Genomic DNA, 9,486 nt, shown 5'->3' with positions numbered 1-9,486 from the left:
ATATTATTTGTATTTTTAAGAATTTGAATTGAATTATTTTTATTTTTTGATTTTTTGATATATTATTTGTATTTTTAAGAATTTGAATTGAATTAGTTTTATTTTTCTGATTTTTTGGATATATTATTTGTATTTTTAAGAATTTGAATTGAATTATTTTTATTTTTCGATTTTTTGGATATATTATTTGTATTTTTAAGAATATGAATTGAATTAGTTTTATTTTTCTGATTTTTTTGATATATTATTTGTATTTTTAAGAATTTGAATTGAATAAGTTTTATTTTTCTGAATTTTTTGATATATTATTTGTATTTTTAACATTTAGAAATGAATTAGTTTTATTTTTCTGAATTTTGTGATATATATTATTTGTATTTTTAACATTTTGAATTGAATTAGTATTATTTTTCTGAATTTTTTGATATATAATTTGTATTTTTAACATTTTGAAATGAATTAGTATTATTTTTCTTAATTTTTTGATATATAATTTGTATTGTTCACATTTATAATTTTGAAAAAGGCCTTTAGTCGCGGCTAGCCTGGCCAACCGCGACTAAAGGTCATTTCGCGGAGCCGGAAAAACGGGCGAAAAAAGGGCTTTAGTCGCGGTTGGTGTGGCCAACCGCGACTAAGAGTAACCTTTAGTCGCGGTTGGCCACACCAACCGCGACTAAAAGTCACTAGCTATAAAAGCTCGCGCCCGAACCGTCGCGCCCCATTCTCGATCTTCTCCAACCTCTGCAGCGCGCCCGAGCCGCCAGGCCAGAGCCACCGACGCCCGCTGCCCGCCGTGCCGGAGCCGCCGAGCCGAGCCGCCGACGTCGCCGCCCGCCACCGCAGGTGCCGGAGCCACCGGCACGCCGCCGCCACCGCCCCGCCGTGCCGAGCCGCCGTACGTCGATGCCTTTCTCGCCGCGCCGGCCGCGCGCCGCCCGTGTGTTTTTTCCGACGACCGCCGCGCGCCCCACACGCGCCGCACGCGCCCACGGGCCGCCGCCCCGTTCTTCGACCGCGCGCCGCCGCCCTGCTGGTGGCCGGCCGGCCCGTGTTCTTTGTCGCGCCGCACGCGCCGCCGTGTACGACCAGAGAGAGAGAGAGATCGAGGGAAGGAGAAGGAGAGAGGGCCGGCTGGCCGGATTTTTTTCTTTTTTTTGCGTTTTTTTTGTTCTTTTTAATTTTCTCTACTATATAAAAAGGAGGAACTGGTCCTGTTTCCTCCGGTCGAAGATTTCGTCCTACATATTTTCAATGGGACATTTTTACCCTCCCACCGAATGTCCAAACAGGTTTGGTCGATGAAGCGTTTCGTCCGTCTCTCCGCTCGTCCCGCACGAGTTCAACTGGGCTAGGCCCAACAAATCTTTCCGACTGTCTGTTCCTCCTCCCACGCATCCAGGATCAAACGACAAACCCTAACCATCCTCTCCAGCGCCACCATCCTCCCATTCCCCTGTCGCCTCTCTCTGCCGGCCGGCAGCTGCACCTCCAGCACCCCATGCCACAGCCCCACCTCCATCGCTCCGCCCAGAAACTCGTTGACATCGACGAGATCGACTTCCACGAGCACCTCCCCTTCGCCAGACATCTCCCGGTGCAGTCGACCGTAGGGCGGGGCTGTAGAGGAAGAGGTCGTGCGACTCGAGCTTGCTGTGGCTTACGGAGAGGCGGTCGGTGGCGGTTTCGTGGTGCGAGATGGTAGGGACTAGCGACCGGCGTGCATCGGGGCCACGATTCCGCGACCAGGTCAGAGCGCCGTAACAGCAACAGGCGGCGGCCAGGCCTGGGTGGCTTGGGGTGTGATAATCGCATCTCGTGTCGCAGGGGTGGTAAGTCCTTTGGTTTTCTTCTCCTTCTGGTTCCTCCCCCAATTTCTCCTAATATCTCTTTGCCTTTCCTCTCTCTTATTTTCCTTGCCAGGCCAATTTTTTCCAACAGCGCACCGCACGTTCTGCTCTTGGGTGAGTACTCATTACTTCATTGGGGTACAATTTCTTATGTGAGTTCTGCCGCGGTAGTTTTCATTTATTTCATAGAGAAAATCTCCGTGCTTCTCGGCAGTCTATGTCTGTACTTATCGATGTTCTGATCGAAGGAAGCAGTAGAAGGTGGAAGCCCCCGTAGAACTGTTATGATGCCTCTCCTCATTGTTCATCCCTGATTTTACACTCACCTAACGTGTGAATGGTACCGAGTTGTCTGCCTATTGGCTAAGAAAGTTAATAATTTATTTGTCTGCCTATTGTCTGCCTAGAGTCTTTATTATTGAGTCTCCCGTGACCCTTAAATGAATAAAACATCTTGTAAATTAACAATCTTGTAAAATTCTTGGGAGCTATGCTAGCAGATGCAGGCATCGTTGTGAGTTTATGTCATCCAAACTCATGGAGACGAATTCTGGGATTTTCTGTTCAGAAAAAAGATACTTTGCAGAGCATAAAAATGGTTCATGTACTGACTGGTAGAATAGTTTTATTCTCATTACATAATATATTAATGCCAATGGAAATATGCTCCATAGCTTTTTTTCATTTTTTTTTTATTTTTGTTTGTGATGCATCAGTTTTGAATCTGGAGGGGGAGAAGTCCGCACCCTGTTTGCCACACATGTAAGGGAGAATGTGAAAATAATTTAGTACTACTGGAAATTCAGATTCCCTTTTCACCTGTATATTTTATTGTCATGAACCAAGTTGCGTTCTCTGCCTGATTGTTTTTATTAGAAATATAAATGTAAAGATATTTTTTCTCGAACACATGCTATTGTAAAGATATATTTCAGTTTCATTTTTAAGTAATAGAGGTTTATTTCATTTATTACTAGATTTATATCTGATCTTTGTGCAATCCATCTAGCTTAACCATTGAAGGGGACTACTACAATGGACGTGATAAAGATATTTGCTTCCTCGAGGAACAGTATAATCTTTCCTATTATACCCTATCATTTCCATGATTACATGTGGTTCCTTCTGTATTTTTCAGGTTCCATGTCCAAACATTGAGTGGCAATCAGAATTTCGTGACCGACTATGTTCAAAATTGAAGGGGATGCCAGCCGGAGTGATCCTTGCAGTACAGACAATCATAATAAATGAATTTTTTGTCCAACTATTCTGTTTTAGGGCATATGGTGAAATTTTCCTTACATAGCATTTCAGAGCCTATTTGGATAAGTGAGCGTGTCCATTTATAATGCTCCTTCATTATGTATGTGCTCAGTTCCCATGGCCCGCAATGCAACTTCTTATTTGTAGCAGCATCTATATATTCATGTTATTTTCTATTTCATAGATAAATAATGCTCACTACGTGCTCCACTTAAGTGATGAGTAAGTGAATAGAAAGTTAGGCTATGGTGTTCTCACCTGAATTTTTTTACTTTTTGTGAACTTCATAATCAGGATCAGCAGCTAATTATGTCCACATGCATAGAACACTTTGTTTACCTGAATAACTTTTGGTTTATCATTTGCAAAAATTCTCATCGGTGTTGACCCCTGCTTTGTCTATTTTAGTCATCAAGGAGGTAATTATATGACTGCAGTTAGAAATCACATTGATGCAGGATATAGCTATGGTTATCAAGGTCAAGGGTGAGGCGCTGTCATCTTTCAAGCCATCAGGTAGTCTTGTACTCGCATAAAACTCAGAGCTTTTGTTTCCTTGGGATCGGTACTAGATGATGGACTACTATATTGCTATATATTTGGATGATGCATGAATCTTTTTATAACAGAAAAAACAACGGGCCAAAGAACATCAGTTCATTCAAATAGTATAGGAAATGTTTATTGACGATGAGAGTATTTTTATTATTTCTCGCTCTCGTGGACAACATATGAGCCTGATATTTGTCACTTTGTGACACCAAATTTTCTTGAACACAACCCTCCATTAGCATATTCTGGTGGTTCTTATTCTAACAGGATAGAGTGTAGAGTGTAACACTTGCCCATCTAACTACATTTAGAAGAGGAGGCATCCTTGCAGGCAATGGAAAGGACATCAACATGATTATTTCTTCTCTAAAGAATTTGCTACTGTATATATTTTTGTGTTTGGTGAATTCAGTACCTGCTGGTTTGTAGGATAACAGTGGATGATACCTTATTTTATATCGTTATGTGATACCTGGTATGTAATGCTACATTTGATCAAGACTGCAGCAACTCATATCTGTCGAAGCTTATCATTTTGCATGACTACCCATTTTTAGCTTGTATCTTTTGTATTCAAGATTTCCACATAGAAGATGAGTAGAGGGTATTGAGATATTCTGTCGTGAAAATTGTCTCTCAAGAAATCAAGGAATTTGCTTGCAGGTATGTACCTTAATAATATTGTCGAGGGATTGATCTTTAGCTCTAATCAGTATCCCGGGTGATTTTTTTTGTCGGAAGTAAACATTTTTGCAACTTGTACAAAGCACAATATTACTCATGTGTTATCAGTCTAATGTAATGTTCTCCGCTAAGCGGACAGCTTGGGTGGTAGCATGTGTGTAGTTTATTCTTGCTTCATGATGTATTATATATGGGTAGGTGCATGATAATGGATTAGTTAAATTCTATTACTATTCATCAATGGCTTGATTAGTTCTTGGAGAACACATAAAATCTGACCATACCTTACATATTTTTGTTTGGTTGTTTGAAGACGGTGATTTTGGTTGAAAATCATCTCTTCATGACCAGTGGGAACATTTTTAGTGCATATCTCTATTTTTGGTATCTCCACTCTATAATATCACAGAGAATGACTCTTATCATTTTCGTTTTCAGTTGTGCCCAGATGTTTCCCTTGGTGACAATGCATATGTCATGTTTCAAGGTTCACTTTCTTTATCAAATACTAGCAAAAGTGCCCGTGCGATGCACCGGGAAAAAACATTGCAACGGATGACGATCACCGGATAAATTGAGCTAATAATATGTTTGAGCTTTGTTGTGTAGCTATTCTTCATATCGCCAATAGCCGCCTCCATCTCCCTCGGTCAACGAAGTGGTCGTAGCGCTTACTGTGCTTGTGATCGAACACCGTCTTCTTCAACTACCCGACCTCATTATATGGTCGCTAAACACGATGTAGTTTCTGATGGTCACATTTAGGATCTCGATAGAGACATTCGCTGCGGCACAACGAGCAATTGTCAATGAACGACATGTCGATGAAGATGACAATGAAGCAAACGAAGTCCTTGTCGAGGCCAGTAGGTAGGCCTTTGTGGTATATTAGGTTTAGTTTTATATTAGTATTCTATTATTTATTATTTCCTTGTATTTCAGTGCAACGAAAATTACCTAGTTTTGGTAAAATTTGCATGTCACAAATTTGCATCAACTAAACCTAAAATTGAAAGAAAATTAAAGATTATGAGATAGATTTGGTAAAATAATTTGCAAAGCACAAACAACGTGAGCTAAATCTTTGATAAACTTTTGTTTCTGGAACACATCTAGTAGCAACATCTGGCCGGCTGTACAGCTGCGTGCTTTGCCCTCCCTCTGCCGTCGATCCGGATCAATCTTCATCCTTCCTGGACAGGAGATCGATAGCATCACCGCACTCACTCTCTAACTCAATTGGTCTAGCGCCCGAGGACATCATGCAGGCCACGAACAGCTTCAGCAAATTCAAATTATTTAGGGTGAGTGTATCCATCCAGGTTAGTAGAGAAGATTGATTCACCAGGCATCGACCACTACCTTGTCTAGTGTCCTGAACAAAGGAATTCCATATTAATTTTCATCCAGCCTGGCTTTGGTTTCTTCTAGACTGCTAAATCTGGATGCATAGTGCAGTATTTGTTTTGGAGCTCACATCCTCAATTTGCTTTGAAGGCAACACATCTATCCAACTTGTGAAGCCTTCAGCATTCATCTCATTCGGATTCCAAGAACAGAACGACGCTTCACATCAATATTGCCACCCTGTGTGGTCTCAAGTAGAATGCTTCAGCCACTTCCATCAAGAATATTGGAAATTACACTCCAAAATAATCATTAAGCTGAGGAAATCCCGAAATTCGTCCTAGCTGTAACGGGCTAAGCAAGCTGAACCTTGCTTGACCTCGAGCTCCTGCGTCCAGGACAAATCTGCAAGAGAGGCAGCACGGTGACTACGTCTAGGCGCGCGAGGCAGGGCGTTGAGGCAATCCCGTTGGGCAGAGTAATCGACGCGTGGACATCCTTGACCAACACGAGTTGGCCTTCTTCCAGCCGTGCAATTCACTGGAGAATCAAAGGGGGAAAAAAAGCATCAAGAATCGGCGGCCTCCTCAAGGAGCGCCTTCGCTTCGACCTTGGTGCCGGCTTCGAGCGTGTTCTTTGATTCCGTGACCCGGAGGGACTCCTGGATGGCGGAGAGGCGCGAGCGGAGGCCTCGTCGGCGGCGGCGAGGGAGGCCCCGGCGAAAACCGCCGCCACTTGCGGTAGAGGAGGGCGGTCGACGGGCGTGATGGAGGAGGTCGGGGCAGCGCCACTCTAGAGGAAGGGGCCGGTCGGCTAGACGGGACAGGGGAGGTGGGGAGCGGCATCCATCGCTTGGAAGATGTAGGCAGGCAGCTGAGAAGAAGCCGACATCTGGCTCCCGGGAGTGGAGAGTCCCGTGGAGGCGTGGAGGGAGATAGGCTAGAGGATTATCGGGCGGCGGCGAGGTCGCTGATCCGTCCACCTCACGGGCGTGAAGGATTAGCTCCACTTGGATCGAACCCGGTACCACAGATCCGGCTTCCTAGCATCCTCCCAGCTCCCGGCGCCGCCGACCGAGGCCGCCACGGCGCCATCCCGGTATCCACGCCGGCGTCCTGCTTACCACCTCGGCCGCCACAGGACGATGCCCAGAGTGCACACTTCCGTCCAGATAAGGATGATTGGATCCCCAAATTTCCGATTTGTTTTGTACTCCAAAATACTTGTATGATTGTATCGGCTGGATTTTCCGGCGGCTGAGTTTCGATCTGCAATGGGATCGATTTGATGCAAAGATGGCTCCTTATTTAAAGGCTCTTAGAAGGAAAGAAGAGGAGACGTCCGTGGTCGGGACTCGGGGAAAAATTTAGTCGGATCCCCCGAGCAGACGCGGCTCACGCTTCCCGCCACTCGGACGACCTTGCCGAGCAGGCCGGCCTTCAGCTTGCCGAAACGCGCTCTGCGCTCCCCTGCCGACGCGCCTTGCGATTTCCTACCGCCCGAATCACCTCTCCCGACGGGCGCCGCCGTGAGACCGGAGCGGGGCGCAAGAGAAGGAAGGTTGAAAAAATACGGAAACTGTATAAACTGAACATGTATCGTGGCAGGTGCAGTATTATGGGACTTGGTGGGAGGGCAAAACCGTCCAACGAAAAGTTGGACGAAAATTCTGGCAGAAACCTTAGCTCCTTTATTATTAGGTATAGATAGTGTTTCACAAAAAGTTGGACTTCTGATTTGATCTTCTATCTTTATGTTCATATACTTTAGTACTGTGCTATCATTCACTTGCTAAACCAATAAATTTATGTACTGAACAAAGCCAAATTAACACCTATCATCTCAAGATATTCTTGGTGAAAGGCATCAATTTTGCGTATATTTATGTTTACCAGTAGGCTATGTAAACATTTATTAGTAAGAAGCCTTGGTGTTACTAAATTGATGATTCCTTCATTTTTCTTTACATTTTGCGCCTAGCAGGTAAGAAGCATATATCAGTAATGGATAATCATATTATTTCTATGTTTTCCAGCTTGCCTCTCGTGAGGCTTTTGGTCTGGATCAGCGAAATAGGTTTTAAGCTATTGGACTTGGAAAGATCATAACACGAAGTTAGCTTCAATAATTTATTTTTCTTGATATTTTAGAAGCAACACCAGTTCATGTTGCTAAGGAGAAGGATTTAAAATATGGACAAAAAGAGTTTTTTTAAACCATTTTCTTCCAGTGAATTTGATGTATGGGGCATGTAACATACAGTGGTAGCGATTTTGATGTATCAGAGCATGTAGCAAAGCAATGCTAGGATATCAAGGATTGGAGAAAGTGAGCTTTAATTCATTTTGTTTCGCTCTTCTGGTTGTAAGCTCAATTTCTGCGAATCTTCTTAAGTAAATAAAGTTGTCTTCTTACTTTTGAGAGGCGAAGAAAGGATTTTCTTCGGGTTATGCTGTTAATTCTAATTTATTGTATGTTTTTGTTAAATTTGTATTATTTGGGATGCGCATTGCATGTGTAAAATTACCATGGTTGGAGGTGACAAGTTGCATACTACCTCCGTTTCAAGGAATAAGGCGCCCTCGTTTTACGAGCTTTTTGTTTGACCAAGAATTACTTCAAATATATAAAGATTGTTTGTATGAACTTAGTATCATTAAAAAGTACTTTTCAATACAAATCTAATGATACTATATACATATAATATAATCAAGATTTTGTTGCTCAATTTTTATGGTCAAAGTTCGTCTTGGAATACGCGTGCGCCTTATTCCTTGAAATGGAGGTAGTACATGCTATTGTATGCATTATTTGAGGAAGTTTGATTCACGCACGATACTTGCACTCTAATTTCATTTCCCATGCTAACCATTTATTTGAACTTCTTATCCTAAACTAAGTGCGACCTAGATTTAAGTACCGGATAGACGGAGATGGTGTAAATTCTTTTCTCACGAAAACAAATGTTCCTATTTATTTTCTAGCGAGCATGGGTGCATTTTCTTAAGAAGTAAAGAGGGATTTTCTAGCGAGCATTGCATATGATAACTATATTTTTCTTATATATAGGAACTTCTAAACTCAAAGAGTGCAAGAATGGGAGATTATCTCATCATTACATGGATAACTATTCTATGATGTAATAAGATTAGGGAATAGAAGATGTAGCAACACACGAGCATTTAATTAAGGTTGACATTAACATATGAATTCTCACATTGGATACTCATATGCCAACTGATTATGCATGTGGTGTACTAGAGGAGGGCAAGATGCTTCGGCCTAGCTGGTCAGACATAATTATTTTTTACTCTACAGATGAATATGCAGAAGGATACTTCGGTGGAAACCCCGCTGAGTATGACCTAAATTATGAAGTTGCGGACATCTACAGTGAAGTATTGCCTTTCATCTTCGGACCATCAAGCCCATTGAGCGCATCTTGCTGCGTTATTGTGTTGTACATGCTATCGATGATAATTGCCTTTCTTTAAAGAGGATTCACTGCGCTAGGTTTAGAGAAGAGCCATGTTCCCTAAATTTATCATCATTAGAGTTACTAGAAGATTCTTATAGGATTGAATAGTGCTATCAAGCATGGTATAGAAGCATGTTAAGACATACTATGTTGCTATCACAGTCAAAATACACAACGTTAGGCCAACTCAGGGAGGAGCGGCAGCGCGCCGTCGACACGGTCTATAGGTTGAAGATGATGAGCTTCTCAAGGATCTCGTTGTAATTTTCATTTTTTTGGGTTGTTTTGTACTATTTGATGTTTCTTTTAATG

At 42.5% G+C, this 9,486-nt stretch overlaps 1 long non-coding RNA gene across 1 annotated transcript; it reads left to right on the top strand.

Moving 5' to 3' along the window:
• Positions 1-1,352: 1,352 nt before the first annotated feature.
• Positions 1,353-8,129, top strand: LOC124701592. Its single transcript, XR_007002122.1, has 4 exons — positions 1,353-1,832; positions 1,924-1,964; positions 2,567-4,836; positions 7,732-8,129. It is a non-coding gene; the product is annotated as an uncharacterized LOC124701592 (long non-coding RNA).
• Positions 8,130-9,486: the final 1,357 nt, after the last annotated feature.

The sequence above is a fragment of the Lolium rigidum genome, chromosome 1 (genome assembly GCF_022539505.1).
Source record: "Lolium rigidum isolate FL_2022 chromosome 1, APGP_CSIRO_Lrig_0.1, whole genome shotgun sequence".
Classification (NCBI taxonomy): Eukaryota; Viridiplantae; Streptophyta; class Magnoliopsida; order Poales; family Poaceae; genus Lolium; species Lolium rigidum.
The sequence above is the reverse complement of the archived record's forward strand: the minus strand, read 5'-3'. Positions and strand labels throughout refer to the sequence as shown.